The sequence below is a fragment of the Alosa sapidissima genome, chromosome 4 (genome assembly GCF_018492685.1).
Source record: "Alosa sapidissima isolate fAloSap1 chromosome 4, fAloSap1.pri, whole genome shotgun sequence".
In the NCBI taxonomy this organism is placed as follows: Eukaryota; Metazoa; Chordata; class Actinopteri; order Clupeiformes; family Clupeidae; genus Alosa; species Alosa sapidissima.
In genome coordinates this window covers 37,824,684-37,844,305 of record NC_055960.1, presented here as the reverse complement: position 1 = coordinate 37,844,305, position 19,622 = coordinate 37,824,684, and the positions used below count along the sequence as shown (strand labels likewise).

The 19,622-nt window shown below is 44.8% G+C and overlaps 12 non-coding genes and 1 pseudogene across 12 annotated transcripts; all 13 read left to right on the top strand.

Moving 5' to 3' along the window:
* The first annotated feature begins 3,672 nt into the window (after positions 1 to 3,672).
* LOC121707999 lies at positions 3,673 to 3,837 on the top strand. Its single transcript, XR_006031490.1, has one exon. It is a non-coding gene; the product is annotated as a U1 spliceosomal RNA (small nuclear RNA).
* A 359-nt stretch (positions 3,838 to 4,196) lies between these two features.
* On the top strand, positions 4,197 to 4,361 carry LOC121708029. The gene has a single exon (XR_006031520.1). It is a non-coding gene; the product is annotated as a U1 spliceosomal RNA (small nuclear RNA).
* Positions 4,362 to 4,720: 359 nt separating this feature from the next.
* On the top strand, positions 4,721 to 4,885 carry LOC121708028. Its single transcript, XR_006031519.1, has one exon. It is a non-coding gene; the product is annotated as a U1 spliceosomal RNA (small nuclear RNA).
* A 359-nt stretch (positions 4,886 to 5,244) lies between these two features.
* On the top strand, positions 5,245 to 5,409 carry LOC121708072. Its single transcript, XR_006031562.1, has one exon. It is a non-coding gene; the product is annotated as a U1 spliceosomal RNA (small nuclear RNA).
* Positions 5,410 to 10,575: 5,166 nt separating this feature from the next.
* Positions 10,576 to 10,740, top strand: LOC121708071. Its single transcript, XR_006031561.1, has one exon. It is a non-coding gene; the product is annotated as a U1 spliceosomal RNA (small nuclear RNA).
* A 359-nt stretch (positions 10,741 to 11,099) lies between these two features.
* On the top strand, positions 11,100 to 11,264 carry LOC121708027. The gene has a single exon (XR_006031518.1). It is a non-coding gene; the product is annotated as a U1 spliceosomal RNA (small nuclear RNA).
* Positions 11,265 to 11,623: 359 nt separating this feature from the next.
* Positions 11,624 to 11,788, top strand: LOC121708070. The gene has a single exon (XR_006031560.1). It is a non-coding gene; the product is annotated as a U1 spliceosomal RNA (small nuclear RNA).
* Positions 11,789 to 12,147: 359 nt separating this feature from the next.
* On the top strand, positions 12,148 to 12,269 carry LOC121708122 (annotated as a pseudogene).
* Positions 12,270 to 17,272: 5,003 nt separating this feature from the next.
* LOC121708100 lies at positions 17,273 to 17,441 on the top strand. The gene has a single exon (XR_006031585.1). It is a non-coding gene; the product is annotated as a U1 spliceosomal RNA (small nuclear RNA).
* A 359-nt stretch (positions 17,442 to 17,800) lies between these two features.
* Positions 17,801 to 17,965, top strand: LOC121708038. Its single transcript, XR_006031529.1, has one exon. It is a non-coding gene; the product is annotated as a U1 spliceosomal RNA (small nuclear RNA).
* Positions 17,966 to 18,324: 359 nt separating this feature from the next.
* On the top strand, positions 18,325 to 18,489 carry LOC121707998. Its single transcript, XR_006031489.1, has one exon. It is a non-coding gene; the product is annotated as a U1 spliceosomal RNA (small nuclear RNA).
* A 359-nt stretch (positions 18,490 to 18,848) lies between these two features.
* On the top strand, positions 18,849 to 19,013 carry LOC121708026. Its single transcript, XR_006031517.1, has one exon. It is a non-coding gene; the product is annotated as a U1 spliceosomal RNA (small nuclear RNA).
* A 359-nt stretch (positions 19,014 to 19,372) lies between these two features.
* LOC121707997 lies at positions 19,373 to 19,537 on the top strand. The gene has a single exon (XR_006031488.1). It is a non-coding gene; the product is annotated as a U1 spliceosomal RNA (small nuclear RNA).
* Positions 19,538 to 19,622: the final 85 nt, after the last annotated feature.

Here is a 19,622-nt window from a genome sequence, read left to right as displayed (position 1 = left end):
ACAAGCCGAAGGATTCCTGGGAACTACAGAAATTGGAGCAGAGAATCCTTTGGAGTCAATCGTTTCCAACAATGGGGAGAACCCCTCTACAAGTTCACCATCTACAAGTTCACCATCTGCTTTCCCTGTGTCTCCCTCTGGTGGAGGAAATGTAGAAGACAAAAGGGAGAGAGTCCTCACCACCTCCTCTGGGGAGGCACAGTGGGGGGCTGGGATCAACTGGTCGCCCAAATCCCCTCTAGAAACCCCATTCTTAGAGCCTGATGAGGTCTTAGTGTTCTCCACAGCAACTCAAATGAAAGAAAGTTCTTCACAATCAAATACCTCCTCAGCAAGTCTAGCAAATAAAAAGAAACATGCAAAAAAAAGGAAGAAGACTTGCCATGAACATTGATATCCTTCCTAATTCCCCTAATGGACATTCTAAAAACAACATCTATTAATGTACGTGGCATAAATGATAGAGTGAAATGTGAGGCAGTTTTTGAACATCTACAAACCTTAAAAAGTGACATTTATTTCTTACAGGAATGTTGGCTTTCATATAAAGATGATTATAAAACCTTCCAAGGACGATGGACACATGGGCCTTCTGTGTGGTCAGGAGATAACTCTAACAGAGCGTCTGGAGTAGGAATACTTTTTAGAGCTCATAATATTGAGGTCCAGAAAATTCAAATTATACAGGATGGAAGACTGATCTGTGTCGATATTCAGAGGCACGGGCTTGAGCTGAGACTTATTAATATCTATTGCCCCACTGATTTAAAAGATCGGTTAGAAACACTTTTAGCTTTATATCCTGTATTGTTATGTAACAATCCCATTGTAATAGCTGGTGATTTTAATTGTGTCCTAAATTGTAAAGATAAAATAACCAAAACAGCCAACACAACAGATAGTAGCTCTGAGCTGTTGAAGACCATTATAAAGGATTTTAAACTGATTGATACATACAGAAAAGAAAATCCAGATCTGCCTGGTTTTACCTGGACAAATGGAAAGGCACACTCAAGAATAGACATGATTTTAACATCAACAAGTCTTGAGGTGACACAAGCTAAAGTGGCACCAACATTTTTTTCAGATCACTCCCTTTTGACCTGTGCAGTAAAAATCCCTGGGTCTATAAAAGCTGGACAAGGTTACTGGAAACTGAATACAAGCCTTTTAGATAACCCCAATGTAATTAACAGATATAAAGCAAAATTTTATGATTGGATTTCATTGAAAAGTCTTTATAACTCAGCTTCAGACTGGTGGGAGGAAATCAAAAAGAGAACAAGAATATTCTTCCAAATAGAAGGGAAAAGGAAAGCTCAAGGGAAAAAACTTTATCTAAAAAGGTTACAAGGAAAACTGCAGAGATTCTATAAAATGCAGCAGGAGGGCTTTGATGTAGATGAGGAGATCACCCTGATTAAAGGGAAAATGATGACCATCGCAGCAGAAGATGCAAGAGGAGTTATAGAAAGGAGTCGAGCTAAAACCTTTGAACAGAACGAAAATTGCACACAGTATTTCTTCAGGAAATCGCTGAAACCACGTCAGTCAATAAAAGAACTAAAAAATCAAGATGGTATCAAAGTGGACAAACAAAATGAGCTGGCAAATGTTGTGGAAACTTTTTACAAAGATCTTTATAAGAAGCCTTGTACAAATTCTATACAGAAGCAGCGTTTTCTGGGACAAATAGAAAAGGTCCTGTTAAATGAAGACAAATATCTTTTAGAAAGTCCCTTTTCGCTACACGAAATAAAAAAGGCCATAGATAACCTATCAAAGAATAAAGCACCAGGACTTGACGGTTTGCCAGGGGATTTTTATATTGCTTTTAAGGACATCTTAGCGGAGGAGCTCCTTAACATATATAAAGAATCTCAGGAGAAGGGAGAATTACCTGACAGTATGAGAAACGGATGTATCTCACTCCTCTTTAAAAAAGGAGAAAAATCAGACATAAAGAATTGGAGACCAATAAGCCTTTTAGGGACTGACTATAAGATCTGTGCTAAAGTTATGTGCACTAGATTGCAAACTGTGTTGGCCAAAGTCGTCAGCTCTGAACAGACCTGCGGAATCCCAAAGAGAGGAATATCAGATAATCTTGCCTTGACACGGGACATTATCCTCTACTCTAAGGAAAGACAAACTCCAGTGAGCATTGTGACCTTGGACCATGAAAAAGCATTTGATAAACTTGATAGAGAATTTTTAATGTCAATTTTAGAAAAGATGAATTTTGGACCATTGTTTTTGTCCTCCATTAAAATGATGTACTGCAACATTTCCAGCATTGCCATGATAAATGGCCACCCATCAGCAACCATCCCGCTGCAGTCTGGACTAAGACAAGGGTGCCCTCTGTCAGCTTCACTATTTGTCATGTGCATGGAGCCCCTAGCCAATGCAATACGTTCTAATGTGAACTTCAGAGGAATGCCAATCCCTGGAGGGAATGGAAGACAGGCAAAATTATCTATGTATATGGATGATATAACCTTCTTTGCAGTGGATAACTTTTCTATTCACACAGGATTGGCTACATGTGGACAATTCTCTAAAGCAACAGGAATTAAGTTGAATGTAAGTAAAAGTGAAATCTTGTACAGTAATTGGACAGAAAACAAAATACCCTTAGGGTTGACTGAACAAGAGAAAAATATTAAGGTTCTTGGGATTTACTTTGGAGAAGAGACGGATAGGAAAAACTGGGGAACGAGAATAAATAAAATAAAACAGAAATTCTTCCTATGGCGATCACGTGACCTAACAATGCTTGGCAAAATTATGATTGCAAAGATGGAAATTCTATCAGCCTTATCATACCTGGCGATGATACTTCCTGCCCCCAGTTCCTTCATCACAATGGCCCGCCGGGAGATGTTCCGCTTTATCTGGGGTGGAAAAACAGAGAGAGTCAAAAGGACAATCATGTATAAACCAAAAGCTTTAGGGGGCAGAGACGTGCTGGATATTACAAAGAAATTTAAAGCAATGTTCCTGAGTAATATCTTAAAAGGAATAGCAGACCAAGGAGGAGAAGCTCTGTGGACTCTCTTTGCCAAATTCTGGGTGGGTAGGTATATGCCTGGGAAGAACTGGGAAAGGCGACCTCTCACCCTACCCTCCTCGGATACTCGGCCATACCTCTACCAAGAAGCAAAAGATTTCTTAGTGAAGCATAAAGGAACCATATGTGCAGGCTCTGAATTAAGTAGCGGTGCCATCCATGAATTATTGGAGGATGCCCCCCCGAGAATAGAAACAACAGGGGACTGCGGACAGGGGACTGCGTTCGCGCTCTCCCCTGATTTTGATGGTGTAAAGAAAAGACAGAGCGACTAGTGGAACGTGGACAATGCACTCTGTGGGACACCGTGGCTCATTTCTTTGCTTTCTGTGCCATGTTCTGCCGTACGTTCACTCTTTTGCTCGGCTTCTCCGTCGGAGGAGTGTAGATTTAGTGCGTGCCTTCTGTCCACTATCTAGCCGGGATAATTTAGACGCAGCCTTGGCACTTCACCAGGAGAGGTCGCTGTTATGGAAGCTCCGAGTAATGATGTCTTTCAGGGAGGCCCCTCCCCCTTTACGGAATCTTGGAGGTGGGCCCACCATCTGCGTTTTGCCAGTGGCCAGGAACCCCTGCGCCAACTTGGTCTGTTCCAACTCATACTTACCTGGCAGGGGTGATACAATGATCAAGAAGGTTGTTTGCCCAGGGCGAGGCTCGGCCATTGCACATCCGGTCGTGCTGACCCCTGCGAATTCCTCAAATGTGGGAATCTCGACTGCACAATTTCTGGTAGTGGGGGACTGCGTTCGCGCTCTCCCCTGATTTTGATGGTGTAAAGAAAAGACAGAGCGACTAGTGGAACGTGGACAATGCACTCTGTGGGACACCGTGGCTCATTTCTTTGCTTTCTGTGCCATGTTCTGCCGTACGTTCACTCTTTTGCTCGGCTTCTCCGTCGGAGGAGTCTAGATTTAGTGCGTGCCTCCTGTCCACTATCTAGCCGGGATAATTTAGACGCAGCCTTGGCACTTCACCAGGAGAGGTCGCTGTTATGGAAGCTCCGAGTAATGATGTCTTTCAGGGAGGCCCCTCCCCCTTTACGGAATCTTGGAGGTGGGCCCACCATCTGCGTGTTGCCAGTGGCCAGGAACCCCTGCGCCAACTTGGTCTGTTCCAACTCATACTTACCTGGCAGGGGTGATACAATGATCAAGAAGGTTGTTTGCCCAGGGCAAGGCTCGGCCATTGCACATCCGGTCGTGCTGACCCCTGCGAATTCCTCAAATGTGGGAATCTCGACTGCACAATTTCTGGTAGTGGGGGACTGCGTTCGCGCTCTCCCCTGATTTTGATGGTGTAAAGAAAAGACAGAGCGACTAGTGGAACGTGGACAATGCACTCTGTGGGACACCGTGGCTCATTTCTTTGCTTTCTGTGCCATGTTCTGCCGTACGTTCACTCTTTTGCTCGGCTTCTCCGTCGGAGGAGTCTAGATTTAGTGCGTGCCTCCTGTCCACTATCTAGCCGGGATAATTTAGACGCAGCCTTGGCACTTCACCAGGAGAGGTCGCTGTTATGGAAGCTCCGAGTAATGATGTCTTTCAGGGAGGCCCCTCCCCCTTTACGGAATCTTGGAGGTGGGCCCACCATCTGCGTGTTGCCAGTGGCCAGGAACCCCTGCGCCAACATGGTCTGTTCCAACTCATACTTACCTGGCAGGGGTGATACAATGATCAAGAAGATTGTTTGCCCAGGGCGAGGCTCGGCCATTGCACATCCGGTCGTGCTGACCCCTGCGAATTCCTCAAATGTGGGAATCTCGACTGCACAATTTCTGGTAGTGGGGGACTGCGTTCGCGCTCTCCCCTGATTTTGATGGTGTAAAGAAAAGACAGAGCGACTAGTGGAACGTGGACAATGCACTCTGTGGGACACCGTGGCTCATTTCTTTGCTTTCTGTGCCATGTTCTGCCGTACGTTCACTCTTTTGCTCGGCTTCTCCGTCGGAGGAGTCTAGATTTAGTGCGTGCCTCCTGTCCACTATCTAGCCGGGATAATTTAGACGCAGCCTTGGCACTTCACCAGGAGAGGTCGCTGTTATGGAAGCTCCGAGTAATGATGTCTTTCAGGGAGGCCCCTCCCCCTTTACGGAATCTTGGAGGTGGGCCCACCATCTGCGTGTTGCCAGTGGCCAGGAACCCCTGCGCCAACTTGGTCTGTTCCAACTCATACTTACCTGGCAGGGGTGATACAATGATCAAGAAGGTTGTTTGCCCAGGGCGAGGCTCGGCCATTGCACATCCGGTCGTGCTGACCCATGCGAATTCCTCAAATGTGGGAATCTCGACTGCACAATTTCTGGTAGTGGGGGACTGCGTTCGCGCTCTCCCCTGATTTTGATGGTGTAAAGAAAAGACAGAGCGACTAGTGGAACGTGGACAATGCACTCTGTGGGACACCGTGGCTCATTTCTTTGCTTTCTGTGCCATGTTCTGCCATACGTTCACTCTTTTGCTCGGCTTCTCCGTCGGAGGAGTCTAGATTTAGTGCGTGCCTCCTGTCCACTATCTAGCCGGGATAATTTAGACGCAGCCTTGGCACTTCACCAGGAGAGGTCGCTGTTATGGAAGCTCCGAGTAATGATGTCTTTCAGGGAGGCCCCTCCCCCTTTACGGAATCTTGGAGGTGGGCCCACCATCTGCGTGTTGCCAGTGGCCAGGAACCCCTGCGCCAACTTGGTCTGTTCCAACTCATACTTACCTGGCTGGGGTGATACAATGATCAAGAAGGTTGTTTGCCCAGGTATCTTGACGGCTGGAGTGCAAGGACTGAAGCATGGTGTTACCTGGACAAAGGAGGAATGCTGCAAGATTCGAATTGTTGGAAGATCTGGAGATGGATCGATTGCAGTTTAGTCGCCAGATCCTGCAAAAAGAATTGGGATTTCCAACAAATCAACTGGATTATGTCTTTGCTTTTCCTGGTAAGAAGATTTTTGAAGTCATTTTTGCAAGTTTAAGGATTTTTGAACTGTGCTGTGAGAGATTTGATAAAAAGAAGAAGGATTCTGCAGCCTTCCAGAAGATTGTTTTCATACCTTTGTCAGAGAGAGACTTAAAGATTGTCCATGTCGTGATGTATTCTGAAAAAGTGAAGATTGAGGACATTAGCACATGGTTAATGAGGTATGCCACAGTTCTTTCTGGATTTGAAGTAAAAGATGTGGATGGAATTAAAACGGGAGAACGAAGATTCCAAGTCAGGCTGAAAAGAATCGGTGATGGGATTCAACATCTACCCAATAATATTCAGATTGGTGCTTTTAGAGGCTCTGTTTTTTATGCAGGACAACCGAAGGAATGCAGGCGTTGTAGAAGCAAAGAGCATCTCGCGGCCCAATGCACTGTGGAGGTTTGTAGAATATGTAAGAGCACAGAACATACTGCCTCACAGTGCACTGCTTCTACAGTTTGTAATCTTTGCCTTTCACAAGACCACAGGTTTAAAGATTGTCCACGAGCCTATGCAAACCGTGTTAAAATGTGTGCTCCCCCCTCAGAAACTGAGTATAGTTCCACCATTGTCCAACACATGGAGGTAGTAACTCTGGAAGCACATGCTTCCAACATGGCTACCACCACACCTGAATCTGATTACAACAATCAGCCTGATTTGGCTGGAACACAAGGAACAGATTTTCACCCCTTTTTTTCAAGTGAGGTTGATATTAACCCAAACCAACATATGAATGAGGCCACAGCTGAAGGAAGTTTGGACCCCCTCAGTCCATCGGAAGACACGGAAAGTGAAACATCCTGTTCAGAGAGTTCATCCGAGTCTTCGGCCGCCCTCAATGAGAGCCCAGATGGATCTGTAATTCCACCCTCACAAGCCGAAGGATTCCTGGGAACTACAGAAATTGGAGCAGAGAATCCTTTGGAGTCAATCGTTTCCAACAATGGGGAGAACCCCTCTACAAGTTCACCATCTACAAGTTCACCATCTGCTTTCCCTGTGTCTCCCTCTGGTGGAGGAAATGTAGAAGACAAAAGGGAGAGAGTCCTCACCACCTCCTCTGGGGAGGCACAGTGGGGGGCTGGGATCAACTGGTCGCCCAAATCCCCTCTAGAAACCCCATTCTTAGAGCCTGATGAGGTCTTAGTGTTCTCCACAGCAACTCAAATGAAAGAAAGTTCTTCACAATCAAATACCTCCTCAGCAAGTCTAGCAAATAAAAAGAAACATGCAAAAAAAAGGAAGAAGACTTGCCATGAACATTGATATCCTTCCTAATTCCCCTAATGGACATTCTAAAAACAACATCTATTAATGTACGTGGCATAAATGATAGAGTGAAATGTGAGGCAGTTTTTGAACATCTACAAACCTTAAAAAGTGACATTTATTTCTTACAGGAATGTTGGCTTTCATATAAAGATGATTATAAAACCTTCCAAGGACGATGGACACATGGGCCTTCTGTGTGGTCAGGAGATAACTCTAACAGAGCGTCTGGAGTAGGAATACTTTTTAGAGCTCATAATATTGAGGTCCAGAAAATTCAAATTATACAGGATGGAAGACTGATCTGTGTCGATATTCAGAGGCACGGGCTTGAGCTGAGACTTATTAATATCTATTGCCCCACTGATTTAAAAGATCGGTTAGAAACACTTTTAGCTTTATATCCTGTATTGTTATGTAACAATCCCATTGTAATAGCTGGTGATTTTAATTGTGTCCTAAATTGTAAAGATAAAATAACCAAAACAGCCAACACAACAGATAGTAGCTCTGAGCTGTTGAAGACCATTATAAAGGATTTTAAACTGATTGATACATACAGAAAAGAAAATCCAGATCTGCCTGGTTTTACCTGGACAAATGGAAAGGCACACTCAAGAATAGACATGATTTTAACATCAACAAGTCTTGAGGTGACACAAGCTAAAGTGGCACCAACATTTTTTTCAGATCACTCCCTTTTGACCTGTGCAGTAAAAATCCCTGGGTCTATAAAAGCTGGACAAGGTTACTGGAAACTGAATACAAGCCTTTTAGATAACCCCAATGTAATTAACAGATATAAAGCAAAATTTTATGATTGGATTTCATTGAAAAGTCTTTATAACTCAGCTTCAGACTGGTGGGAGGAAATCAAAAAGAGAACAAGAATATTCTTCCAAATAGAAGGGAAAAGGAAAGCTCAAGGGAAAAAACTTTATCTAAAAAGGTTACAAGGAAAACTGCAGAGATTCTATAAAATGCAGCAGGAGGGCTTTGATGTAGATGAGGAGATCACCCTGATTAAAGGGAAAATGATGACCATCGCAGCAGAAGATGCAAGAGGAGTTATAGAAAGGAGTCGAGCTAAAACCTTTGAACAGAACGAAAATTGCACACAGTATTTCTTCAGGAAATCGCTGAAACCACGTCAGTCAATAAAAGAACTAAAAAATCAAGATGGTATCAAAGTGGACAAACAAAATGAGCTGGCAAATGTTGTGGAAACTTTTTACAAAGATCTTTATAAGAAGCCTTGTACAAATTCTATACAGAAGCAGCGTTTTCTGGGACAAATAGAAAAGGTCCTGTTAAATGAAGACAAATATCTTTTAGAAAGTCCCTTTTCGCTACACGAAATAAAAAAGGCCATAGATAACCTATCAAAGAATAAAGCACCAGGACTTGACGGTTTGCCAGGGGATTTTTATATTGCTTTTAAGGACATCTTAGCGGAGGAGCTCCTTAACATATATAAAGAATCTCAGGAGAAGGGAGAATTACCTGACAGTATGAGAAACGGATGTATCTCACTCCTCTTTAAAAAAGGAGAAAAATCAGACATAAAGAATTGGAGACCAATAAGCCTTTTAGGGACTGACTATAAGATCTGTGCTAAAGTTATGTGCACTAGATTGCAAACTGTGTTGGCCAAAGTCGTCAGCTCTGAACAGACCTGCGGAATCCCAAAGAGAGGAATATCAGATAATCTTGCCTTGACACGGGACATTATCCTCTACTCTAAGGAAAGACAAACTCCAGTGAGCATTGTGACCTTGGACCATGAAAAAGCATTTGATAAACTTGATAGAGAATTTTTAATGTCAATTTTAGAAAAGATGAATTTTGGACCATTGTTTTTGTCCTCCATTAAAATGATGTACTGCAACATTTCCAGCATTGCCATGATAAATGGCCACCCATCAGCAACCATCCCGCTGCAGTCTGGACTAAGACAAGGGTGCCCTCTGTCAGCTTCACTATTTGTCATGTGCATGGAGCCCCTAGCCAATGCAATACGTTCTAATGTGAACTTCAGAGGAATGCCAATCCCTGGAGGGAATGGAAGACAGGCAAAATTATCTATGTATATGGATGATATAACCTTCTTTGCAGTGGATAACTTTTCTATTCACACAGGATTGGCTACATGTGGACAATTCTCTAAAGCAACAGGAATTAAGTTGAATGTAAGTAAAAGTGAAATCTTGTACAGTAATTGGACAGAAAACAAAATACCCTTAGGGTTGACTGAACAAGAGAAAAATATTAAGGTTCTTGGGATTTACTTTGGAGAAGAGACGGATAGGAAAAACTGGGGAACGAGAATAAATAAAATAAAACAGAAATTCTTCCTATGGCGATCACGTGACCTAACAATGCTTGGCAAAATTATGATTGCAAAGATGGAAATTCTATCAGCCTTATCATACCTGGCGATGATACTTCCTGCCCCCAGTTCCTTCATCACAATGGCCCGCCGGGAGATGTTCCGCTTTATCTGGGGTGGAAAAACAGAGAGAGTCAAAAGGACAATCATGTATAAACCAAAAGCTTTAGGGGGCAGAGACGTGCTGGATATTACAAAGAAATTTAAAGCAATGTTCCTGAGTAATATCTTAAAAGGAATAGCAGACCAAGGAGGAGAAGCTCTGTGGACTCTCTTTGCCAAATTCTGGGTGGGTAGGTATATGCCTGGGAAGAACTGGGAAAGGCGACCTCTCACCCTACCCTCCTCGGATACTCGGCCATACCTCTACCAAGAAGCAAAAGATTTCTTAGTGAAGCATAAAGGAACCATATGTGCAGGCTCTGAATTAAGTAGCGGTGCCATCCATGAATTATTGGAGGATGCCCCCCCGAGAATAGAAACAACAGGGGACTGCGGACAGGGGACTGCGTTCGCGCTCTCCCCTGATTTTGATGGTGTAAAGAAAAGACAGAGCGACTAGTGGAACGTGGACAATGCACTCTGTGGGACACCGTGGCTCATTTCTTTGCTTTCTGTGCCATGTTCTGCCGTACGTTCACTCTTTTGCTCGGCTTCTCCGTCGGAGGAGTGTAGATTTAGTGCGTGCCTTCTGTCCACTATCTAGCCGGGATAATTTAGACGCAGCCTTGGCACTTCACCAGGAGAGGTCGCTGTTATGGAAGCTCCGAGTAATGATGTCTTTCAGGGAGGCCCCTCCCCCTTTACGGAATCTTGGAGGTGGGCCCACCATCTGCGTGTTGCCAGTGGCCAGGAACCCCTGCGCCAACTTGGTCTGTTCCAACTCATACTTACCTGGCAGGGGTGATACAATGATCAAGAAGGTTGTTTGCCCAGGGCGAGGCTCGGCCATTGCACATCCGGTCGTGCTGACCCATGCGAATTCCTCAAATGTGGGAATCTCGACTGCACAATTTCTGGTAGTGGGGGACTGCGTTCGCGCTCTCCCCTGATTTTGATGGTGTAAAGAAAAGACAGAGCGACTAGTGGAACGTGGACAATGCACTCTGTGGGACACCGTGGCTCATTTCTTTGCTTTCTGTGCCATGTTCTGCCATACGTTCACTCTTTTGCTCGGCTTCTCCGTCGGAGGAGTCTAGATTTAGTGCGTGCCTCCTGTCCACTATCTAGCCGGGATAATTTAGACGCAGCCTTGGCACTTCACCAGGAGAGGTCGCTGTTATGGAAGCTCCGAGTAATGATGTCTTTCAGGGAGGCCCCTCCCCCTTTACGGAATCTTGGAGGTGGGCCCACCATCTGCGTGTTGCCAGTGGCCAGGAACCCCTGCGCCAACATGGTCTGTTCCAACTCATACTTACCTGGCAGGGGTGATACAATGATCAAGAAGATTGTTTGCCCAGGGCGAGGCTCGGCCATTGCACATCCGGTCGTGCTGACCCCTGCGAATTCCTCAAATGTGGGAATCTCGACTGCACAATTTCTGGTAGTGGGGGACTGCGTTCGCGCTCTCCCCTGATTTTGATGGTGTAAAGAAAAGACAGAGCGACTAGTGGAACGTGGACAATGCACTCTGTGGGACACCGTGGCTCATTTCTTTGCTTTCTGTGCCATGTTCTGCCGTACGTTCACTCTTTTGCTCGGCTTCTCCGTCGGAGGAGTCTAGATTTAGTGCGTGCCTCCTGTCCACTATCTAGCCGGGATAATTTAGACGCAGCCTTGGCACTTCACCAGGAGAGGTCGCTGTTATGGAAGCTCCGAGTAATGATGTCTTTCAGGGAGGCCCCTCCCCCTTTACGGAATCTTGGAGGTGGGCCCACCATCTGCGTGTTGCCAGTGGCCAGGAACCCCTGCGCCAACTTGGTCTGTTCCAACTCATACTTACCTGGCAGGGGTGATACAATGATCAAGAAGGTTGTTTGCCCAGGGCGAGGCTCGGCCATTGCACATCCGGTCGTGCTGACCCATGCGAATTCCTCAAATGTGGGAATCTCGACTGCACAATTTCTGGTAGTGGGGGACTGCGTTCGCGCTCTCCCCTGATTTTGATGGTGTAAAGAAAAGACAGAGCGACTAGTGGAACGTGGACAATGCACTCTGTGGGACACCGTGGCTCATTTCTTTGCTTTCTGTGCCATGTTCTGCCGTACGTTCACTCTTTTGCTCGGCTTCTCCGTCGGAGGAGTCTAGATTTAGTGCGTGCCTCCTGTCCACTATCTAGCCGGGATAATTTAGACGCAGCCTTGGCACTTCACCAGGAGAGGTCGCTGTTATGGAAGCTCCGAGTAATGATGTCTTTCAGGGAGGCCCCTCCCCCTTTACGGAATCTTGGAGGTGGGCCCACCATCTGCGTGTTGCCAGTGGCCAGGAACCCCTGCGCCAACTTGGTCTGTTCCAACTCATACTTACCTGGCAGGGGTGATACAATGATCAAGAAGGTTGTTTGCCCAGGTATCTTGACGGCTGGAGTGCAAGGACTGAAGCATGGTGTTACCTGGACAAAGGAGGAATGCTGCAAGATTCGAATTGTTGGAAGATCTGGAGATGGATCGATTGCAGTTTAGTCGCCAGATCCTGCAAAAAGAATTGGGATTTCCAACAAATCAACTGGATTATGTCTTTGCTTTTCCTGGTAAGAAGATTTTTGAAGTCATTTTTGCAAGTTTAAGGATTTTTGAACTGTGCTGTGAGAGATTTGATAAAAAGAAGAAGGATTCTGCAGCCTTCCAGAAGATTGTTTTCATACCTTTGTCAGAGAGAGACTTAAAGATTGTCCATGTCGTGATGTATTCTGAAAAAGTGAAGATTGAGGACATTAGCACATGGTTAATGAGGTATGCCACAGTTCTTTCTGGATTTGAAGTAAAAGATGTGGATGGAATTAAAACGGGAGAACGAAGATTCCAAGTCAGGCTGAAAAGAATCGGTGATGGGATTCAACATCTACCCAATAATATTCAGATTGGTGCTTTTAGAGGCTCTGTTTTTTATGCAGGACAACCGAAGGAATGCAGGCGTTGTAGAAGCAAAGAGCATCTCGCGGCCCAATGCACTGTGGAGGTTTGTAGAATATGTAAGAGCACAGAACATACTGCCTCACAGTGCACTGCTTCTACAGTTTGTAATCTTTGCCTTTCACAAGACCACAGGTTTAAAGATTGTCCACGAGCCTATGCAAACCGTGTTAAAATGTGTGCTCCCCCCTCAGAAACTGAGTATAGTTCCACCATTGTCCAACACATGGAGGTAGTAACTCTGGAAGCACATGCTTCCAACATGGCTACCACCACACCTGAATCTGATTACAACAATCAGCCTGATTTGGCTGGAACACAAGGAACAGATTTTCACCCCTTTTTTTCAAGTGAGGTTGATATTAACCCAAACCAACATATGAATGAGGCCACAGCTGAAGGAAGTTTGGACCCCCTCAGTCCATCGGAAGACACGGAAAGTGAAACATCCTGTTCAGAGAGTTCATCCGAGTCTTCGGCCGCCCTCAATGAGAGCCCAGATGGATCTGTAATTCCACCCTCACAAGCCGAAGGATTCCTGGGAACTACAGAAATTGGAGCAGAGAATCCTTTGGAGTCAATCGTTTCCAACAATGGGGAGAACCCCTCTACAAGTTCACCATCTACAAGTTCACCATCTGCTTTCCCTGTGTCTCCCTCTGGTGGAGGAAATGTAGAAGACAAAAGGGAGAGAGTCCTCACCACCTCCTCTGGGGAGGCACAGTGGGGGGCTGGGATCAACTGGTCGCCCAAATCCCCTCTAGAAACCCCATTCTTAGAGCCTGATGAGGTCTTAGTGTTCTCCACAGCAACTCAAATGAAAGAAAGTTCTTCACAATCAAATACCTCCTCAGCAAGTCTAGCAAATAAAAAGAAACATGCAAAAAAAAGGAAGAAGACTTGCCATGAACATTGATATCCTTCCTAATTCCCCTAATGGACATTCTAAAAACAACATCTATTAATGTACGTGGCATAAATGATAGAGTGAAATGTGAGGCAGTTTTTGAACATCTACAAACCTTAAAAAGTGACATTTATTTCTTACAGGAATGTTGGCTTTCATATAAAGATGATTATAAAACCTTCCAAGGACGATGGACACATGGGCCTTCTGTGTGGTCAGGAGATAACTCTAACAGAGCGTCTGGAGTAGGAATACTTTTTAGAGCTCATAATATTGAGGTCCAGAAAATTCAAATTATACAGGATGGAAGACTGATCTGTGTCGATATTCAGAGGCACGGGCTTGAGCTGAGACTTATTAATATCTATTGCCCCACTGATTTAAAAGATCGGTTAGAAACACTTTCAGCTTTATATCCTGTATTGTTATGTAACAATCCCATTGTAATAGCTGGTGATTTTAATTGTGTCCTAAATTGTAAAGATAAAATAACCAAAACAGCCAACACAACAGATAGTAGCTCTGAGCTGTTGAAGACCATTATAAAGGATTTTAAACTGATTGATACATACAGAAAAGAAAATCCAGATCTGCCTGGTTTTACCTGGACAAATGGAAAGGCACACTCAAGAATAGACATGATTTTAACATCAACAAGTCTTGAGGTGACACAAGCTAAAGTGGCACCAACATTTTTTTCAGATCACTCCCTTTTGACCTGTGCAGTAAAAATCCCTGGGTCTATAAAAGCTGGACAAGGTTACTGGAAACTGAATACAAGCCTTTTAGATAACCCCAATGTAATTAACAGATATAAAGCAACATTTTATGATTGGATTTCATTGAAAAGTCTTTATAACTCAGCTTCAGACTGGTGGGAGGAAATCAAAAAGAGAACAAGAATATTCTTCCAAATAGAAGGGAAAAGGAAAGCTCAAGGGAAAAAACTTTATCTAAAAAGGTTACAAGGAAAACTGCAGAGATTCTATAAAATGCAGCAGGAGGGCTTTGATGTAGATGAGGAGATCACCCTGATTAAAGGGAAAATGATGACCATCGCAGCAGAAGATGCAAGAGGAGTTATAGAAAGGAGTCGAGCTAAAACCTTTGAACAGAACGAAAATTGCACACAGTATTTCTTCAGGAAATCGCTGAAACCACGTCAGTCAATAAAAGAACTAAAAATCAAGATGGTATCAAAGTGGACAAACAAAATGAGCTGGCAAATGTTGTGGAAACTTTTTACAAAGATCTTTATAAGAAGCCTTGTACAAATTCTATACAGAAGCAGCGTTTTCTGGGACAAATAGAAAAGGTCCTGTTAAATGAAGACAAATATCTTTTAGAAAGTCCCTTTTCGCTACACGAAATAAAAAAGGCCATAGATAACCTATCAAAGAATAAAGCACCAGGACTTGACGGTTTGCCAGGGGATTTTTATATTGCTTTTAAGGACATCTTAGCGGAGGAGCTCCTTAACATATATAAAGAATCTCAGGAGAAGGGAGAATTACCTGACAGTATGAGAAACGGATGTATCTCACTCCTCTTTAAAAAAGGAGAAAAATCAGACATAAAGAATTGGAGACCAATAAGCCTTTTAGGGACTGACTATAAGATCTGTGCTAAAGTTATGTGCACTAGATTGCAAACTGTGTTGGCCAAAGTCGTCAGCTCTGAACAGACCTGCGGAATCCCAAAGAGAGGAATATCAGATAATCTTGCCTTGACACGGGACATTATCCTCTACTCTAAGGAAAGACAAACTCCAGTGAGCATTGTGACCTTGGACCATGAAAAAGCATTTGATAAACTTGATAGAGAATTTTTAATGTCAATTTTAGAAAAGATGAATTTTGGACCATTGTTTTTGTCCTCCATTAAAATGATGTACTGCAACATTTCCAGCATTGCCATGATAAATGGCCACCCATCAGCAACCATCCCGCTGCAGTCTGGACTAAGACAAGGGTGCCCTCTGTCAGCTTCACTATTTGTCATGTGCATGGAGCCCCTAGCCAATGCAATACGTTCTAATGTGAACTTCAGAGGAATGCCAATCCCTGGAGGGAATGGAAGACAGGCAAAATTATCTATGTATATGGATGATATAACCTTCTTTGCAGTGGATAACTTTTCTATTCACACAGGATTGGCTACATGTGGACAATTCTCTAAAGCAACAGGAATTAAGTTGAATGTAAGTAAAAGTGAAATCTTGTACAGTAATTGGACAGAAAACAAAATACCCTTAGGGTTGACTGAACAAGAGAAAAATATTAAGGTTCTTGGGATTTACTTTGGAGAAGAGACGGATAGGAAAAACTGGGGAACGAGAATAAATAAAATAAAACAGAAATTCTTCCTATGGCGATCACGTGACCTAACAATGCTTGGCAAAATTATGATTGCAAAGATGGAAATTCTATCAGCCTTATCATACCTGGCGATGATACTTCCTGCCCCCAGTTCCTTCATCACAATGGCCCGCCGGGAGATGTTCCGCTTTATCTGGGGTGGAAAAACAGAGAGAGTCAAAAGGACAATCATGTATAAACCAAAAGCTTTAGGGGGCAGAGACGTGCTGGATATTACAAAGAAATTTAAAGCAATGTTCCTGAGTAATATCTTAAAAGGAATAGCAGACCAAGGAGGAGAAGCTCTGTGGACTCTCTTTGCCAAATTCTGGGTGGGTAGGTATATGCCTGGGAAGAACTGGGAAAGGCGACCTCTCACCCTACCCTCCTCGGATACTCGGCCATACCTCTACCAAGAAGCAAAAGATTTCTTAGTGAAGCATAAAGGAACCATATGTGCAGGCTCTGAATTAAGTAGCGGTGCCATCCATGAATTATTGGAGGATGCCCCCCCGAGAATAGAAACAATTAGGGCATTGACAGAAAACCAGTGTGTACGAGTATGGAAATGTACATCCTTCCCCTTTCTGTTTAACAAACATAAAGATGTAGCTTGGAAGGTGGCACAGAACTTTTTACCAACAAGAACAGTCTCTACAGATGGGGTCTGTGTGCTAGTGCTAAATGTATCAGAGAAAGCTTTTGTAATGAAGAAACAATAGATCATGTGTTTTGGGACTGTACATTTGCTAAACTTGTGTGGAATGTGTTTAGGCCATGGTTTGGAAATTACAACATGGTTTTATGTAGAGAAACTGTACTTTTTGGATTACACATGAGGAAAAAAGGTCAAGAATTTTGTAGACTCTGGGCAGTTATTAATTGTGTCAAATGTACCTTGTGGGTGGTTAGGAATAAGTTATTCCTTAAAAAAGAAAAGATTACTTTGGGTGGGGCAAAAAGTATGGCACTGAACAGCATTAAGGACTATGTCACAAGAGACTTGTTGAAGTACGGGAAGGAAAAAACAAAAGTCATGTGGAAAATGGATTGTATGGAACATTTGTTTGGGTGGGATTTATGCTTTTAATGGGACAGAATTTGCGACTTGTGTAATACGTATTATGTTTGTGATATGTTGATGTGATATCCTTCTGATTTAAATGCAGTGAACAATGTAAAAGAATTTAGCCTCCACAATGTGCTTGTACATGTATTTATAAGCTGATACTTCTGAGTATTATGTATGTATTTGCTATGAAACACAATAAAGTAAAAAAAATTGAAAATTTGTTTGCCCAGGGCGAGGCTCGGCCATTGCACATCCGGTCGTGCTGACCCCTGCGAATTCCTCAAATGTGGGAATCTCGACTGCACAATTTCTGGTAGTGGGGGACTGCGTTCGCGCTCTCCCCTGATTTTGATGGTGTAAAGAAAAGACAGAGCGATTAGTGGAACGTGGACAATGCACTCTGTGGGACACCGTGGCTCATTTCTTTGCTTTCTGTGCCATGTTCTGCCGTACGTTCACTCTTTTGCTCGGCTTCTCCGTCGGAGGAGTCTAGATTTAGTGCGTGCCTCCTGTCCACTATCTAGCCGGGATAATTTAGACGCAGCCTTGGCACTTCACCAGGAGAGGTCGCTGTTATGGAAGCTCCGAGTAATGATGTCTTTCAGGGAGGCCCCTCCCCCTTTACGGAATCTTGGAGGTGGGCCCACCATCTGCGTGTTGCCAGTGGCCAGGAACCCCTGCGCCAACTTGGTCTGTTCCAACTCATACTTACCTGGCAGGGGTTATACAATGATCAAGAAGGTTGTTTGCCCAGGGCGAGGCTCGGCCATTGCACATCCGGTCGTGCTGACCCCTGCGAATTCCTCAAATGTGGGAATCTCGACTGCACAATTTCTGGTAGTGGGGGACTGCGTTCGCGCTCTCCCCTGATTTTGATGGTGTAAAGAAAAGACAGAGCGACTAGTGGAACGTGGACAATGCACTCTGTGGTACACCGTGGCTCATTTCTTTGCTTTCTGTGCCATGTTCTGCCGTACGTTCACTCTTTTGCTCGGCTTCTCCGTCGGAGGAGTCTAGATTTAGTGCGTGCCTCCTGTCCACTATCTAGCCGGGATAATTTAGACGCAGCCTTGGCACTTCACCAGGAGAGGTCGCTGTTATGGAAGCTCCGAGTAATGATGTCTTTCAGGGAGGCCCCTCCCCCTTTACGGAATCTTGGAGGTGGGCCCACCATCTGCGTGTTGCCAGTGGCCAGGAACCCCTGCGCCAACTTGGTCTGTTCCAACTCATACTTACCTGGCAGGGGTGATACAATGATCAAGAAGGTTGTTTGCCCAGGGCGAGGCTCGGCCATTGCACATCCGGTCGTGCTGACCCCTGCGAATTCCTCAAATGTGGGAATCTCGACTGCACAATTTCTGGTAGTGGGGGACTGCGTTCGCGCTCTCCCCTGATTTTGATGGTGTAAAGAAAAGACAGAGCGACTAGTGGAACGTGGACAATGCACTCTGTGGGACACCGTGGCTCATTTCTTTGCTTTCTGTGCCATGTTCTGCCGTACGTTCACTCTTTTGCTCGGCTTCTCCGTCGGAGGAGTCTAGATTTAGTGCGTGCCTCCTGTCCACTATCTAGCCGGGATAATTTAGACGCAGCCTTGGCACTTCACCAGGAGAGGTCGCTGTTATGGAAGCTCCGAGTAATGATGTCTTTCAGGGAGGCCCCTCCCCCTTTACGGAATCTTGGAGGTGGGCCCACCATCTGCGTGTTGCCAGTGGCCAGGAACCCCTGCGCCAACATGGTCTGTTCCAACTCATACTTACCTGGCAGGGGTGATACAATGATCAAGAAGATTGTTTGCCCAGGGCGAGGCTCGGCCATTGCACATCCGGTCGTGCTGACCCCTGCGAATTCCTCAAATGTGGGAATCTCGACTGCACAATTTCTGGTAGTGGGGGACTGCGTTCGCGCTCTCCCCTGATTTTGATGGTGTAAAGAAAAGACAGAGCGACTAGTGGAACGTGGATAATGCACTCTGTGGGACACCGTGGCTCATTTCTTTGCTTTCTGTGCCATGTTCTGCCGTACGTTCACTCTTTTGCTCGGCTTCTCCGTCGGAGGAGTCTAGATTTAGTGCGTGCCTCCTGTCCACTATCTAGCCGGGATAATTTAGACGCAGCCTTGGCACTTCACCAGGAGAGGTCGCTGTTATGGAAGCTCCGAGTAATGATGTCTTTCAGGGAGGCCCCTCCCCCTTTACGGAATCTTGGAGGTGGGCCCACCATCTGCGTGTTGCCAGTGGCCAGGAACCCCTGCGCCAACTTGGTCTGTTCCAACTCATACTTACCTGGCAGGGGTGATACAATGATCAAGAAGGTTGTTTGCCCAGGGCGAGGCTCGGCCATTGCACATCCGGTCGTGCTGACCCCTGCGAATTCCTCAAATGTGGGAATCTCGACTGCACAATTTCTGGTAGTGGGGGACTGCGTTCGCGCTCTCCCCTGATTTTGATGGTGTAAAGAAAAGACAGAGCGACTAGTGGAACGTGGACAATGCACTCTGTGGGACACCGTGGCTCATTTCTTTGCT